This window comes from Macaca fascicularis, chromosome 10 (assembly GCF_037993035.2).
Source record: "Macaca fascicularis isolate 582-1 chromosome 10, T2T-MFA8v1.1".
Taxonomy (NCBI): domain Eukaryota; kingdom Metazoa; phylum Chordata; class Mammalia; order Primates; family Cercopithecidae; genus Macaca; species Macaca fascicularis.
The window spans coordinates 93,925,708-93,943,970 of record NC_088384.1 but is presented as its reverse complement, the minus strand read 5'-3'; the positions used below and the strand labels follow the sequence as shown (position 1 = coordinate 93,943,970).

The following is an 18,263-nucleotide window of genomic DNA, read 5'->3' as shown; positions in this document are numbered from 1 at the left end:
TACCTTAACTAATTTACAGCGCCGTATCTGTGGGAACACGTGCCTTGCAGCAAGAAGTGAGTATGTATGCTCAGGAAATGCTTCTCTGTGCTACATTACTTCTCTCTATGAATGCAGAGTGAACAGACCGGAATGATGTGGCATCTGACATCACCTTTCAGAGCTTGGGCGGAAGGCATGAAGTTTCCTAGGTCAAGCGTTCGTATATTAGGGAAGGCCCGTATCTCAGATGGGTTGAAGGAGAGGTCCACGAAGTCTTAAGTGCTTGCGATGTGTGTACACAGCCACCTCCTGTGGAAAAGGAGACTCCAGCCTGTAGTTTCCTATCTCATTTTCTATGGCTCCTACAATGGGCTTTGTCAGTGAAACCAACCCCATCGCTACAGTGGCAGCAGTGTGGACTGAGGAAAAATGCTAACTGGGGAGTGCCATGAAGAATGAGCTGGACACCAGTGACTGGAGGAACTCAGAGAAGGTCTGTCTAAACTCTGCTCAAGAGAGACACTCTATACACCAAAGGGCAGCAATCAGACTGGCTGAGACTGCCAGTTGCCTAATATCCATTCTCTTATTTCTTTTTTTTTTTTTTGAGATGGAGTTTTACTCTTGTCACCCAGACTGGAGTGCAATGGCACGATCTCGGCTGCAATCTCCACTTCCTGGGTTCAAGCAATTCTCCTGCCTCAGCCTCCCAAGCAGCTGAGATTACAGGCGCCCGCCACCATGCCAAGCTAATTTTGTATTTTTAGTAGGGATGGGGTTTCACCATGTTGGGCAGGCTTGTCTTGAACTCTTGACCCCAAGTGATTCACCCACCTTGGCCTCCCAAAGTGCTGGGATTATAGGCATGAGCCGCCACGCCCGGCCTCAGTTTCTCTTTTTATTTATTTCTTATTTTTATTTTTTGAGACGGAGTCTCACTCTGCTGCCCAGGCTGGAGTACAGTGATGCGATCTCAGCTCACTACAACTTCCACCTCCCAGGTTCAAGCGATTCTCCTGTCTCAGCCTCCCTCGTAGCTGGGATTACAGGTGCCTGCCACCATGCCTGACTAATTTTTGTATTTTTAGTAGGGATGGGGTTTCACCATGTTGACCAGGCTAATCTCAAACTCCTGACCTCAGGTGATCTGCCCACCTCGGCCTCTAAAAGTGCTGGGATTACAGGCATAAGCCACCACACCCAGCCCTTCTCTTATTTCTTAGTCATAGTACCCATTTTATTTGGAGGGATACTGTGACCAGCTTAAAAAGCACACAACCATTACAACTTCCCTTATAGTTGGTTATGACCAGGTGATTAATGTCAGGTCAGAGATTCGGGTTGAACTGGTATTTGGGACTTCCCGGAGGGGACATGTGTCCTTCTGCCCTTTCTTCTCTCCGTTTTGCTTTCCTGCTGTTTGGAATATAGACGTAATAACTGGAGCTCTAGTGGCCATCTGGGACCACAAGGCAATCTTGAAAATAGAAGCCAAGCACTTTTACAGGTGCTTGGGGCACATTAAAAAGCACACAAACATCCCTGGCCCCGTGATAAAAATGGCAGAATAGAGTGACAGTAGGAACCTGGGCTCCCAATGACACCACGAAGCTGCCATTCCAGTCCTGCTGACCTCTGGACTTGTTTTGCCCAAGAGAGAAATAAACCTTTATGTGATCTATTTTGTTTAAATCATTGTTATTTCTAGTCTCTGTTACTAACAATCAGTTGCAACTCCTGATACACTACCCTAGTAGGTTCTTTTCTAGGAAGTCCTAAGTAGGGCCAAAAGAGAGACTGAGAGCCCTGAGAATTCAGGGGCTTACCCCAAGCAAAGTTGAGTGCACAGTCACACTCATTTTTGGAAGCAGCTGCACAATCCAGTGGGGAAAGTCCTAGTGCCAAACGTAACCATTGGTGAAGAGGTGCATTCCCTTCTTTTCGCCTCACTCTCCAGGGTCTCCTTAGAACTCTTTCCCATTATTACACATGGACTCCAAAGAACCTGGCTGGAAGCAGCGACAGTTTTTTCTTATTAACTCACATCCTTGTAATGGAAGAAATAGTAATAAATGCCTGGAGTTTCAGTACCTTTATTTTATCTTCGTATTCCACATTTACTCACCTTAGCAGCACCTACACCTGGCAGTATGCTGAAGAAGTGCTATGCGGGCTGGCTTCTGAGCTTCGGCCCGAGTCCTCTAATGAAAACAGCTATACGTCAGCGCGGCTGGTTCACTTTCGTTTCCTGCAGCACATCACTTTTAGCAATAGCTCATCTAAAGTAATTTAAACTGACTCTGTGCCCTGGAAGCTCTTTCAGGATTTGAAAAGTATATTATATAGTTACCACTCCTCTCTCTACCCCATCCAACTAAACACAAAAAACATCTTTAGATCTTAAAATGAGACTTTGGTCTTTTGTAGAGCCCTTTTCAGTGGTTTGCTCATTGTCTTCTCCACTAGCCCTGGACAGCATGCCAGGGCCTAGAGTCACACACCCAAGGCTGAGCATGAAGGCTCAGCTGGGAACTTCCCCACATTCTCCCTCATCAGCAATGTCTTTGTTCTTCCATTTCCCCACTGTCCAAGCATCAACCTACCCTGGTGCAGGAGAGCCGAACACCACAGTCCCAATGCGAAGAAGGTGTTCACACTCCTCTGAAAATCCTCCCTGGATGCCTGCTTTAGACAGAAATTCAGTTGGTGGGGGAGGGGGCCTGTTTCCAGGGCCTTCCAGGAATGATCTAAACCTACCTCTTCACTGCTTTCATCTTACTCGACAGTCCTGCCTTTCTGCTCTTCAAACAGCCGCTCCCTCCTCCTCCTATTCTTCCCACATTAAGCAGCAAAGTCCTCCTTGAAGCTGCTGCAGCCTCACCAACTGTTGAGCTCCACACACACTCACACTCCCTCCAGGCTCCAGGGCTTCAGCTGATTTCCACAGAAACCAGAAAAGCTTGCTGCAGACCCAAGGCGGCCTTATGTTCATTTTCTTGAAGTCTGACTTCCCGACCCTTCTTCCTTCAGCCAGTCAGGCGGCAGTTAGAGGACAGGAGGAATTTCAGTGCTGCACTAACATAGCTCTTTCTTTTCTAGTCTCAGACTAACAAATGAAACCATCCTATAATCTTTCACGCTCAGAGACCACTGGAAAAACAGGCAGTCATCTCTGTAGTGAAAATGCTTCAGGACTACATTCCAACAGGGATCAGACTCATCACAGAGAGGAGATAAAACAACCCAGTTAATCCTAAAGAACATACTGCATTTGTGAAGAATGAGTCCATGCTATTTTATTAACCGGGTACAATCAACAATATATATTGGTAAATATATTAAGTACTTTGTTGCCATCATCATTTTCTCCAAAGTTAATCTTTCTATACACCGAGTGCAACCATTTTAGAATTGTACAAATAAAGAACTAAGGGCCTACAAAATCTGTGTGCCTTTCCAGACAGGTCTTTCTGAGGAGCAAAAAACCATTTATTAATATTGTGTGCTGGATTCACATGCTGGGTGCTTCATATACTCTTTCTCACTTAATATTCACGACCACCCCTGGACTGAATTATTCTCCCCATTGTACAGATGTGAAAAAATACGGCCCAGAGGTTATGCACCTTCCCCAAGTTTTCAGAGATACTGAGAGCCAGAGAGTCTTTGATCTCACTTCATGAGCCAGCTGTCTCTCTACCACCCTAAATCTGCCTTCCTAGTGGCAAACTAAATTTACTAGCACCCAACTTTCCAGGGTGCTGCTTAGCAGAATGAGTTGTGAGAAATAAGCAGAGAGTCCATTTTGAACAAAGCTATAAACTGAAACTCCAATGTCCCTTTGCTTTATATAAAACAGATTGTTTCTGGCAAAAACTAACTTCAAAGTAATTTCTGTGAAACAAATTCTACTTGTCTACCACTATGGAATCCAAGATGCATTCCCAAGGAAAGAGCTCCCCGGCCCGCTTCATCATAAATATTTGGTAAAAGGGAATGATGGGCAGCCTCGGCAGATGCTGGACACGGTTGCAAATCAGCAGCAGTGCATCCTTGCTGGCAGCAGTATTCCATAACTCCCCTCAGCCTGGCCATGTCGTCTTCTCTGTTCAGGGAAGACACCCACACCAGGGCCAAGGGAATTCTTCCTGCTCCTAGGCAGCCTCTGATATCACCCTGGTAGCCCCGAGAAACCACATGTGGTAGAGTAAGACACACGCTGGCACAGGAAGCAGAAAACACAGATTTGATTCTCTAGCATAATATTAATAAGAATAGTAATAATCAGAAAGGCACACTTCCTTTCTGGGACTCAGTTCCCCAACTATCTCTTGAACAGTCCTGAGATCTGGAAGATCTCAACAGCTATAAAATTCTTCCCTTTCTCTATGACGGTGGTCCTCAGTGGGGGGTTGTGCAGGGGAGGGTTAGGAGGATTCCAGTGTTTAAGATATTCTGCAATTTTTATGTGTGTGTTTGTGATGACTGACTGGGGGTTGCTACTGACATCCAGCTGTGGCAAGAGGCCAGGGAGGCTGCTGAACACTCTACAGTGTGAAGGAGAGCCCCCTACAACAAGAAATTATCTGGTTCAAAGTGTCAATAGTGCCAAGGGTGAGAAACCCTGATCTAAGTTATTTACGGCATCTAATGGTATACAGCTGAACTATCAATAGATTCTATTGCTAACATATATATTCCAGCTAGGAAAATGCCTAAATCCAAGGCTTTTGCTCATATCAGCCATTGATTGTATAAATTAAAAATTCCACATAAGGTAAAATTACATGATGTCTAAGGTTGCCTTAAAGTATTACAGGAAAAAAAGAGGGGACGGGAACAAACAAGACTGGCAAAATGTTATTACTCACTGAAGCTGAGTGATGGGTACATAAGGATTCAATATATAATTTTCCCTACCTTTGTATATTTCTGAAATTTTCCCTAATAAAAAGGTTTATTTTTTCCTTTTAAGTATACTTAAAGGGATAGAAAGGACAAAAGGGGTTCCCCCACGCGTAAGGCATAGTCCTTGCCTAGCGGAGCTCACAACTGAGTGGAAACAAGCAAGCCAACCACCACTGTACAAAATGGATGCTGCCGGGAGCAGAAGAAAGGCAGCAGTCTCAGAACAGAAATGGAAAATCAGGAGAGGCTTCAAGGAGGAAGTAGAATGAGCGAGATTTCAAAGAATAAGTAATCAGTCTTACAGAGACGTGGGTAAAAGAGCATCTCAGTGAGGGGATGCATCCAATGTCAAGACGTGGAGGAGAGAAAAGAGTAACACCAGGAGGGGCTTCCCTAGTTTAGACTAGGTGGAAACAGGGCAGGGGATGAGCAAGCGGGTACCGACAAGAGAAGGCCAAAGGGGCAGGTCTTCTGTCATGCAAAAATCTAGATTTTATCCTAGACCTGTATTAAGAAGCCCTGAAAGGATTAAGCAGCAGAATCACGGGATCTTATTCATACTTTACAGCCACCAGAGGCAGTTCATTTGTGTACGAGTTCCCGTTCACACTACTATAAAGATATTACCTAAGACTGGGCAAATTACAAAGAAAGGAGGTTTAATTGACTGACAGTTCTGCCTGGCTGGGGAGGCCTCAGGAAACTTACAATCATGGCAGAAGGTGAAGCGGAAGCAAGCACCTTCTTCACAAGGTGGCAGGAGAGACAGAGAAAGCACGTGGGGGAAACTGCCACTTTTAAACCATTGGATTTCGTGGGAACTCCCTCATTATCACGAGAAGAGATTGGGGGAAACCGGCCCCAAGATCCAATCACCTTCCACCAAGTCCCTTTCTGGATACGTGGGAATTACAATTTGAGATGAGATTTGCATTGGGACACAGAGCCAAACCATATGAATCTGTGTCTTCTGGGACGCTGGAAGGAGCACAGGATAGACTGGAGAGGGGCAAGAATTCCAATAGTAAGCCAGTTATAGAAGAAGGTTGTCGTTATCTGAGAGAGAAACTAAGGGGAGCAGGGTTACTGGAGATGGTATGAATTGCAAAGAGATTAAATTCAAGAGGTACTTATGTTATTATGTTATTCCTAACTGATGTCATTAAATGAACTCCAAAGCAGAGACAGAAGGAAATGTTTGCCTTAAGGAAACCAAAACCAGGATCAACACAGAAGAATCTACAAAAGATCTTAAAAGATAAAATGAATTTAGTAGATTTAAAGATGATACTCAAGGAAGACAATAATATGCGGACTATGATTCCTTCCTGACTCTCCATTTCTGAAGATTTTAGGCTTATACAAAAGCTATGACACTGTGGCTAGAAGCGTCTGTTCAGGCTGGTGTAGGAGGGAATCCAGTCATAATTCTGCATGTTAAAATCTCAAAAATGTAATTCTGGGGAAAATACTTTCAAAATTCTTAAAAGATACTTATTTACATTTTAAAAAGGGGTTTGAGAAATATATAAAAACATGACAGAATACTTCATAGGCCACTTTCCACAATAAAATAGGCAATAATTACATGCGTATTTTTGTAAGCATAAACACTCAGGTATACCAATGACAGTGGTATGGGTATGACAGTTATAAGCAGACAAATCCTATTCATAATGAGGTAGGTAAGAAAAAGGGAAAATGTACAGGTGCATATCACTAGGGTTGGTGATGGTGTGCACCCAGCTTTGTAATTTCAGTCATCTGAAATACTGTGATGAATAACCTAAATCTTGATGAGATCAATCAAAAATGATGCTGGGTCACCACTGTACATATGCAGTCACCCAAAGAGCCTAGATCTTGAGAAATTTTACATTGAACAAATGCAGATACACAAAAAGACATCTCTTCATTTATGGAGGAAGTTTCAACGTTTTTGCATACACACACAATGCTTATACACAAAGGCAATGTTGTGATAATGTACTTTCGTCAAGTCAAATTTGCAAAAAATGCATAAAATGAATTCGAACTCTATAAAAGTCCCTACACAATTTATACCTGCAGTATTGGAAATGATGCAAAGATGAAATACACAGCAAAGTGAATTGTAAGAAATAAGGCTAACAATTTAAAATAGTGGTGGGGGGAGCCTAAAAAAGGAAAAAAAAACAACAGAAAGAAAACTTGACATATGAAAAGTATATTACAGAGACAGATTATGGGCAATTACACAAAGCTAGTCCATAAGAGGTGGTCGACTTTCACGATCATTAACTATATTTTCAAGTCTTGTGTCACAATAAATTGCTACTTTTTTCTTTTAGGACATGGCTCTCCTCGGAGAATATATTCACATTCATTTTCTCTGGTGCTGCTCTTTTGGAAGTTTTTCTGATTCCTGTGATTCTGATTTTCAGGATTTTAGAGTTCAGGGATTTCAACATTCAGGATTATGGCATTTGGGATTGTATCTTTCGGGATTATGATCCAACCCATTTAGGAGAAGGTTGTCCTGGTCCAGGTACTCTGCCTGCGTGGTTACCCCTATTAAGTCTTGACAAAGACAGCAGTCTGGCTCACTGAGCTTTTAGGTCAAACCCCAAGAGCGCAAAGCTGAAATACTTGCCTTTCCCAGAGTCCCAACACATTCTCTGTGCCTTTGTATATGCTATTCCCTGGCCTAAAAGCTCTTCTGTTTCTTGTCCACTTGGGAAATTTCTACCTAGTTTGAATCTTTCTAATCTCCTCAGGGAGACTGGAGGATCTCCCAAAGTTGACTGGAAGTCCATTTCTTCCTTCGGTGCTTCCAATGACAACTTCATAACCTCTAATGTATGTATTGTAATCATTATTTGCATGCTGTCTCCCCACAGAAAGGTAAGTGCCTCTAGGGTGGGTCTGAGGTGGGTCACTGTGTCTCCCAGGATCTAAACCTTGCCTGGAATCATTAAGTGTTCAACAGGTATTGTCTGAAGAACTGAAGAATGATGAACTCACGGAAGAAGTCAGTTGAGGTTTCCTTTGAGCCACCTTACAAAGGTTGGCACAGAGACTTCCTAAATGACTCCAGTTCTGGGCTAACTCCTTAAGATGAGCCTCTGAATCAGATGTGGGCTTCTTTCATCTTAAAGCTTAATCCTGAGCTCATTACTTGCCAAATGCTTTCTGTCACCTGGGACTTTTCACAAAGATAAGACATGCTAGGAATAAATATTTCCAGATCCACTTTTTAAAGGCCATCCCCAAGAGACTGCCAGGTATGTGAGGAGAAGGGAAGAGGACTTACATTTGTTAAGCATCTACTACATGCCACAATAAACTTGTGAGGCAGATATTAATATCCCATTTTATAGATTCTTGCTACTTAAAGTGTGGTCAGAGGAGCAGCAGCCTTGGCGTTACCTGGGGGCTGGTTAGAAATACACCTTAGGCCTCACCCCAGACCTACTGAAGCACAATCTGCATCTTAACAAGATCTCCAGGTGATTCGTCTGTGATACAAACTTTAAGAAGCACTGTTATAGATGAGGAATCTGGGATCAATGAAGGTAATTAACATGCCAAAGGTTACACAGCTGGTGTGAGCTGGGATTTGAACTCATGTCTGCATTTTCTAAAAGGCTGTGTATTTCCCACCACACTGCTACTGAAACTCATGCCAAGCTTGTAGCTTAGAAAAACACATCTAACGTTGTATGAAATATATTTTAAAAACTTTATTACAGCATGGTTCATTATTTCAAAATAGAAGAATAAAGTTATTTTAAAAAGTTCACATCCCACATTACCAAATACAAAAATCCTAATCATAGAGGTTTCCTGCCTTGGCATGCCAGAATTAAAAATCTTTCTAGTTTATTTCTAAAACAGCTAAAGGTACTGGATTGTTGCCTTGGTGATTAAAATTCATGTAAATTCTTAGTTCTCCGATGTCTAGAGAGACTGAAGCCCAGGATCAAGAACACAGGCTTTGGGGGGTCCTAGCAGACATTAAACTGTCTGCACAATTTGAAAAAGTACTTAACTTCTTTGGGGCTGTTTTCTCAGTAATAAAGCCGGCTAATGATAACCCACATGGAGTTGATGTTAGGGATAATGACATCACGTATACACTGGAACACAGCAAATACTCAGTAATGTAAGACACTATCACACTATTGCCATCATCAATATCTACCGCAGCCTCAGACCAGATGACACATCATCAGGAAAATCACCCAGTTAACTAGGCTAGCAAACATTGTTATTCCAGAAGTTTGCCAGCCAGCAGGCATACTTAACATAGATATGATTTATTAGTAATCAATACATTTAAGAAAGTTGTAGGCTTTTTTTTTTTAAGTGATTATCAAAATGACATGCTTAACTTATTTTATGATAACCCTGCAGCTAACAGGGACCAAATTAACCATACTTTTCTTTCTACTTTGGAGCCAGGGACAAGGAAGAAAAGTGTTATTCAGAAAAAGTTTAAGGAATGTAGAAGAGACAGGGGAAAAACAATGAATGTAATACACACCACAACACTACCATGTCATACACGTGCATAATTTTATAGTATATAAAGCACTTTCTTGTGTATTATCTTATCCAATTCTCACATACTGTGAAACACTGTCTCCATCTTAAAGGTGAGGAAACTGAGGTTAAGAGAGCAAACGACACTCAAGTCACAGAACCCAAGCACAACAGTCATGGCAGAAACACAAACCCAAGTCTTCTGAACCCAGCCCAGGGCTACTTTCTACGAGACTACCCACGTGATTTAAATTTACTACTCTCACAAAGAGAGATGTTCAGCGTCAGAAAATCACCCCCAGGACCAGTTCCCAGCAAGTTTCTACAGCCCCATCCGCAGAGGTGACCTACCCAGCCTAACATACACACCCTTTAATAGACTGCTCCTAAAAGACAACAGGGCTGCTTCTCTTGAACCTGATACTTGAGAATAATTTCTGTTTGGGGATCCTTTGTTTGGCTACCTGGAAACAATGTTCAACATCTTTTCAACCTCCTTCTTATGCTAATTACAGCTCATCAGCATCTGGACACCCACAAGCAAAATCAATCTGGCTACAAAGGCAAGCCAACAACATTTTCTTATCATAAAAAAAACAAACAAGTAAGACTGCAAGATGATTAAATACACAGAGCATTTCCCCAGCAACCTGCAAGCTGCTGCATATAAAAATCACATCCAATATTACAAGAGTCCAGGAAGGTAGACACTAACAAACATCTCACACACGTAATTGTATTCTTTATGAGCAGTGAAATGTATACAAGTTTATTTTCAGTTTACTCCCTTCCACATTATATCTTCTGTTAGATGCCAACATGTCTAACACATTCAAGTATTCACACATTAAAAAAAAAATTCCATTTGAAAGGCATCTTCACTTCCCCTTCTTATGCTATAACCAAATGAACCTGGATGCATTAGCCTTCAGTCTGCAGCTCACTGTCTTACTACCCTGAAGTCCCAACACATTCACAACACTTAGAAGAGCCAATGTCGGCCAGGCATGGTGGCTCATGCCTGTAATCCCAGCACTTTGGGAGGCCGAGGGGGGCAGATCACCTGAGGTCAGGAGTTTGAGACCAGCCTGACTGACATGGTGAAACCCTGTCCCTACTAAAAACACAAAAATTAGCAGGGCCATGGTGGCGCATGCCTGTAATCCCAGGTACTTGGGAGGCTGAGGCAGGAGAATCACTTGAACCCAGGAGGCGGAGGTTGCAGTGAGCTGAGATGGCGCCATTGTACTCCAGCCTGGACAAGGACAGCGAAACTCCATCTCAGAAAAAAAAAAAAAAAAAGAGGAGCCAATGTCACCATCTAAGCCCAGCTCACCTTTCCAAACTGCTATTACCTCCACAACCTAATCATTTAACCTGAAATATATCCTGCCTTCTAAAAATACAGTCTAGTTCCTAACTGTATTAAAAGGCCCACCCCTGCTAAAAAATGCCCAAGATGCAGTGAGTAAAAACAGTATATCCATCATGAATCCCTTTATACAAAACTACACACACACACACACACACACACACAGTCTCTAACATGGTGTTTGAATGGATGGCGTCCATGATGTTTTCAGTAATTAACTCTGGCTGGTAGGATTGGGGGTGATTTTTACTTTCCCTTCATCTTTTTTCACAATTTAAAAATTTTCTACATGAGTTTATTTTATTCATACTCAGATAAAGCAATAAAGCTGTGTTGAACAAGCCTTCCCCAAAGACCCACCATTCAAAAATCTTCCAGTGGCACAGAGAGAAAGTAAAAGGGGTGCTTACTAAGGCTTGTGCTGTGAGAATTCTGGCCAGTAGCTCTCAACACTCGCTGGGCAACAGAATCCAGAGCCCCTACCTCCTTTTTTTCTTTCATTATTCTCTTTTTATAGGAGGATCTGGAGCTTTTTAAAAATATAGATGCTTGGAGCCCCAGTCCTCAGAATTGTTGGAGGAGGGACATGTATTTTGTCAAAGTTCTTTAGGTGATAACTGACAAGTCAGGGTAGAAACTACATATTTATGTCTCATTCTCAAGAGGGGGACAACAGGGAGAAAGGCCAGAATGCTAAGGGAAGTGTTTACCTAAAGGCACGTAACTTTGCAAGGTAACCAAGCAGGGAATGGTTAGGAGCAGAAACTGAAGGCTGAGTAGTGCTGGGCATCAGGTATGGAAGACCATGAGTAGAGTGGATACAGTGGGTACAAAGACACATCTTAAGGTCTGAAGACCAAGAAGAGGCACACAAAGTGAGGCGGGGCAAAATGTTTGGGATTGAGAGATGAAGGTTATTTATGCAGTACTGGGGCCAAGACTACTGACAGCTTAAGAGACTGAAGAGAAAAGACACCAAACAGTTTAAATTATCCCACTACAGGTTGGCAACCTTAATTTATGATTTAAAAAACCAAAACAAACCAAAAACAGAACAGCACTGCTTGTGATTCAGTTTTTGGAAGCTGCAGGAAAATCCCAGGTACAGTTCCTAGGAAGGCCAGGTACTAGCTGTGTGACCTTCAGAAAATGACAAGTTATCTGGGCCTCAGTGTTCTCATCTATAAAGTATGGGTAATAATACACAGCTTATAGGGTTATTGTGAGGATTAGGTGAAATGAGCTAATATATTTAAAAGCCTATTAGTGGACAAAGAACAAAAAAGGCCCCCAAATGGCAACATTAGGAAGCATATCCCAGTAAAGATTAAGTGTTCACTTTTAATAAACCAGATCCCACAGTTAATTACTTCCTAGTTCCTAAGTTACTTCCCCATTTTGGCACCACTTACAAATGCTGGAGAAATAACTAAAGGAGTCTGGCTATTTCTCTACTTTTGTTTCTACATTGCTGGCATTTGTTTTATCTATAAAAGAGATATACTATACCCTAAACTATTTCTATAAAACTTAATCAAGATTATAAATGAAAACTAACAGAGTTTTACTGACACAATAACAGAGCATCAATGGAAAATTCTACTTCTAAAGTAAGAATTCTGGTAATACTGCCCCTAAAAAGCCAAGTTTCTACCAGGCAGAATGAAAAACACAAAAGAAAAACAGGAGTGATAAGTGTTTCTCCTTCATCCTCCCCAACCAAGCCCTCAATATCAAAACTGAATTTGGGCTAATTAGCTGAAACTATCAAAATAACTGAAATTAGTACTATACCTATGACCTGTAAAACTTTGGGAGAGTCCTCTGTCAGCATAGCATAGTTAAAATAACCAGCCTAACACCAATGACTACTAACACCTAATGAATACTTACTAGGTACTAGGGCACCAGTACTGTCCTCAACACTGTCCAGAGATTAACTAAGTCAATCTTTGCAATAGCTCTACAGGTCCTTCCAGGTCTGGCTTCTGCTTACAACTATCTAATCTCCATACTCTCCTCAGCAAGGACTGGTACCAGACTGGTCTCAGAGGATGCTCCTGTGGAACTTGGTAAAAATACAGATTCATTGACTTTATGCAGACCGCTGGAATCAGAAACTCTGAGAGGACGTCCTCAACATTTCAATGAGATTCCTGATGATTCTGATGGTCAGCTAGGTTTAAGGCTCACTGCAGTTTGTCCCTCCCAACTTTTTTTTTTTTTTTTTTTTTTAAATACATGCTGCTTTTTCCATTGACTTTCCTTTACCTGGCTAACTTTTACCAAAGGTTTGGCTCAGGGGGCCACATTCCTAGGGTGGGGCTGTTTCTAATCACCCACTCTCACTACCCAGGTCGGACGGGGAGCCCCTCCTGTGCTCTCCCACAGTGCCTCATACTTCCTTCTACATCTTTACCTTGTAACATAAATGCAGGTTTCTGTGTCTGTCTCCCTAGCTGAGCTGTCAGCTCATTCACCTTACATTTTTACCTCGTAACAGAAATGCAGGCTTCTACGTCTCCCTAGCTGGGCTGTGTGAGCCTGTTTACCTTCTAACTACAGCACCAAGCCTGACACAAAGCAGGGACTGGTGGTTTGTTTAATATAAGAATGAATGAAGCCTCACTGACCTGCCTTTGGGGCATCTATCCATAGAAATAGACCCTCTGCAAGGGCAGTCTAAAATGGGAGCTTCAAACTGAAACAGAAGAGTCTGGTTTATTTGAAGACATAATGAATTTGAAAAGGGCTAGCATAACCAGGATGGTAACTGAGGGTCCAGGGTAATATGCCATCACGCAAAACAGTGGCTGTCCCGTTTCCCAAGAAGCTCCTGTTATGACCCAGTCTATCCACATATAAAGTCCTGGGTCACAGCTGGGCTTCATACCCACAAAAGGCAAGAAGTTTATATCCTGCATGTAAACATGAAAACTGGAAGAGGTAGGGACCCATTCTATTTTTGAAAGAAGGCAAATGTGCAATAATATTACCATATTGAATGCTGACCTGCTAGAGACTACATCAGACACTCATGATCATTATTTGTCACAAAACATTCTAAGAAAGGTTTAATCAGGCTTATTTGACTGAGGAGGAATTCAAGGTCCAGAGAGAAGACATAACTTGCCCAAGGCCACTAGCTAGCTTGCGGATAGAGCTGGGTATGAAATCAGGCCTATCTGCCTACAAAAGCAATCTGCCTTCTATGACTCTGTGCTGCCTCTGGATTACCAACCAGAAAACCACTGGAGCCACCCTGGTGTTGGAAGAAGCTTTAGAAGTAGACCTAGGCTCAAATTCTGCTCTGTCACTAATGTGCTAAATGGTATTTTGGTAACTGACAAACTCTCTGAAACTCACCTGTGAAAAGAAGACAGAAATGCCTAATTCATAAAGGTACTTATGTGCACCTGTAAAGCCCTGAGGCTTAGTAGACAGATGCCCAATAAATGGGAAGTGACCATTCATCAGTTTTCCCCACTCCCTCGAAAGAGAACAGTTGCTTCCAGAATGGCAAATTCATCCTGTCTCACTGTCTTCTTCAATGGCAAACAGCTATGCTGTGCTCTACTTGGAAAGACCTGTGGGTAAATCCTTAATATGACTTGAACCAGTTAACAAACCAGATGTGCACCACTCAAAATCATCCCCTCAAGCCTGATGAAAGGAACCCCAGATCCAAACACATTGTTTATTTCAGCATCCCTACATTTTGTCATCTGAGGTCAGGAATAAGACAAGCAGCTGGAGGTAAAGAAAAGGAATTGATCCAGAAACTATTCAATTATAAGATTTTCAAATAGCAACAAAAAACAACAGCAAGACATTTTCATCCTTATTTAACATAAACTGCTGCTAGTACATGGCTTAATGCCATCCTTAAATACTGTTCACTCTTCACTGGCTTATTGTTCTGACCACTATAACCAACTCTGTGATTATCAAGCTTGAAGAATACAAATATGGGCACACGGGTAGTGGGGGCAGCCTCTGAATCCTCTGTTTATAGGTTAGACAGAGGAGAAATAGGGACCTGAGATTCCATGGTATATCCTCTCAGGGAAGGTTTTTATCTTGTATTCCACATAGAACTGGCAAGTTTACAGCCGGCCTCTAGGACTGGCAGATTCAGGAAGGAAAAGAATTTCTTCTGGCAAGTACTTCTAAAATTACCAACATAGAAGGAGGAGGAATACAAACTGGAAACTCATCCTCATTCCAGCCACGAATACTAATGAAACAGGGTCTATGCTAAGCACTTGATCTGTATTATTTCATTTAATCTTCACTTGTCACCCTTATGAGATAGATCCTAAGAGTAACTCAATTTTACAACAGAAAAAAATTGCAGGCTCAGAGAGGTTAAGCAACTTTCCCAAAGTCACACAGCTGGTAAATGACAGAACCAGGACACCAACCTAAGTCCTGTTTTAATCCAAAGCCCATGTTCTTCATCATCTATATCACATCTAGCTATACATGCCGAGTGCCCACTGTTGCCTCTGCCATTCCTTCCCTGGCATAATAATTAAATACTATTTATCCTTTGAAGAGTACTCAAATGTTATCTCATCTCTTAAGCCTTCCCAGAATCCCTAAGGATACTCCTTTCTCTGGGCTTCTTCAACCACTAATGGGACATTTATTATAGTGTGATGTCTGGAGTTGGTATTAAAATGATCTAAACCAATATTTATCAACCCAGCTGTTATGGTCTAGATGTGGTTATTCCCCACCAAAACTCATGGTGAAATTTCACTGTCAATGTAATGGTGTTGAGAGGTGGTGAGACCTTTACAAGGCATCTGGCTATGCGAGATCCACCCTCACAAAGGGATTAACGTAGTCTGGTGGGAATGAAGCAAGTCTTGCTCTTGCTGGACTAGATTACTTACCGCGAGAAGGTTGTTATAAAGCAAGTCTGTCTCTTGTGCTTGCTCTCTGCACACAATCATTTCGCTTTTTGCCTTCCACCATGAGTTGATGCAGCATGAGGCCCTCACCAGATGGGCTGCCTGATCTTGGACTTCCCGGCTTCCAGAATTGTGAGCCAAATGAACTACTTTTTTTATACATTATGCAGTCTCAGGTATTCTGTTATAGCAACACAAAATGGACTAAGATACCCCCAACATTGTGTTAGATTTGCATCAGTTACTTCAAATAATTCTTACCCAAGAAGGTAGGTGTTAATTTTGATCTTAAAGATAAACAAATAAACAAACATATATTGAAAACTACTACAGGACAGATGCTGAGCAGCCTTATGGTAGAACCATAAATTGGTTAACTCATTAACAACACTCTGACTTTCATAATGCTCTTAATGACTAGCATGTGTCTCATGTTGATTATAACCAGTACATGATACAAAGGTGTTAAATAAATTCATTTATTCATTCACTCAATATTTACTGAGCACCTACCATGCACCAAGCACTATGATAGGCGGTAGAAATGCCAAACAACAATTTCATCAAGTTATTTTGCCATCTGCCCCTGATAACTTCTATAATTTGAAACGGTAAGAGTCCCTACCACTACGATGACTTGTCAAAGCACCAAGGGCTTCTGATCAAGAAGGACTATCAGCAATTCAGAGAAGAGCAGGCTAGTCTGGACCCATGACAACAAATAATAATGGCAATGACTTTGTGAAATGAGTGTGACATTTGTGATCAGGAGCTGAGGAAGGGCCTGACTCCCAATTTAGCCACTTACCCACTGTATGACCTAAAGCCATGATTTCAGTGAGTCTCACAATGACCCCATCTTCAGAATGAGAAATAACACCAAGCTTGAGGGGCCGTTGTAAGGCTCAAACATGATCAGATGTGTAAAGACACTCCTACAAATGCTGAATATAGGGAATAACAAATGAACATATTGGCTGAAATTCTAATGCCTTTTGTTTCAGTCTGTACCATAATCTCCCTCCCACCAGAAGTGCCTTCATCTGTAGGCATTTCTGTTCTTGTGTTCCCTCTAACAATGAAACATTCTTGTCAAGTATGTCTTTGTAATTGTAATATAGTTTTGTGGTAAATATCTATAAAATTGCTTTTTCCTCATGTCTGTTTTCCTCCTTCTTCAAACTGTAACTTTGCTGAGGGCTGGGAGTCTCTCCTACCTGGGTGGTAACTTTGAGAGGACATGAGAATTGGGAGACTAAAGCAGACAGACTTAAGACTGCAGTGAAGTTCAGGAGAGATGATGAGGGCAGAGACAGTGGCAACGTAAAGGACTGGTTAAGAGTTTTTCTAAGGTGAATTCATAGGGCTGACGATCAATGACACATGGGGAATATTAGAGTTATGCATGGCATGTTGATTTCCACAGAGGGTGGTGGGAAGGAGGCTGGTGCCATTTACTAAGCAGAAAAGATGACGGCAGTGAAGGAATGTATATGGTTTTGAACAAGCTGAGTTTGAATATCTGGTGCTGTCTGCTGATTATTAGCTGTGTCAACCAGAGTTTGGGAGTGAGAACTAGATTGAAGATCTGGGAGTCAATAAAGGTTAAAGCTGCAAGAGTAGATGAGATCACCCAAGGAGAATGCATGGAAGGAAAAAAAGGGAACTGGGGGAAGACACTGCCAATCTATTCAAAAACAAATGCCTAAGGGCCAGGCTGAGGAAAGGAGCTGGAGATAGAATACTAGGAAGAGCAGTCTAGTCTCCCCCAGGACAAGCCCTGTATTCTGTTCCTTGTCTCCACTGGACCTGTCACATACTAGGTCTCTGTTATATTTTGAACATAGCAAGAGCCCCAGTAAAAGCTGGCCTCAAACAATGCCATGTCATTATAGCCCAGCACGGAGACTTTTAAAAATGTTTCATTTTGTCTATGTTGGCTAAACTCCCTTCTTTTCTGACTGCAGGAAAGGTTTTGCCGTTTCCTTCTTCTAATCCTAGGAGGCGGTGTGGGAGCTCTGACCCGACTTCCTCGCTATTAGGAAGATACACAAGGCAGCTGTATGCTACCTGACATGTGGAGTCCACCGGAATCACTTATAATTCTTTGCTGATGACAGAAAAGTATTCTTTAAAGCACTGACCTATTATCAACTGCTGTCACTGCTGAAAAGGTAAAAATGTGTGTATATACCTAGCATGCACACCACACACCTACACGCTGCTCAGTAGCTCACCCCCTTAAAGCTCTTAACAGCCTCCAGGGGAACTGTGTTAAAACAGTGCAATTAACTAGAACTGCTACAAACTCAATAACTCACATACCTAATGAAGCAATACGAGGAAAACTGGACTTATTTTAATAAGAATTTTAAAAAGAGACAAGAAGTAAAGGTCAGATGCCATTTCTGGATCCCACCTCTTTTCTTCTTCCACCTCTTTTCTTTTTCCCTCCTATTCTGAAGCAGTTAATACCAAGGAGACAATATATACTGTGCTATTCTTTTAAAACCAAGGAGGCAGCCAATCGTGCTAGTGCACCCAAGGGCAAATCATTT

The 18,263-nt window shown here is 42.0% G+C and overlaps 1 protein-coding gene and 1 long non-coding RNA gene across 3 annotated transcripts in view; both read right to left on the bottom strand.

Annotated features, from left to right (window-relative positions):
• Window positions 1-18,263, bottom strand: part of CTNNBL1 (catenin beta like 1) — a 176,606-nt gene that overhangs the window by 45,350 nt on the left and 112,993 nt on the right. The window lies entirely within an intron of this gene.
• LOC141407918 (uncharacterized) lies at window positions 1,860-2,763 on the bottom strand. Its single transcript, XR_012419347.1, has 3 exons — window positions 2,586-2,763; window positions 2,108-2,183; window positions 1,860-1,991 (listed from the first exon to the last, which is right to left on the bottom strand). It is a non-coding gene; the product is annotated as an uncharacterized lncRNA (long non-coding RNA).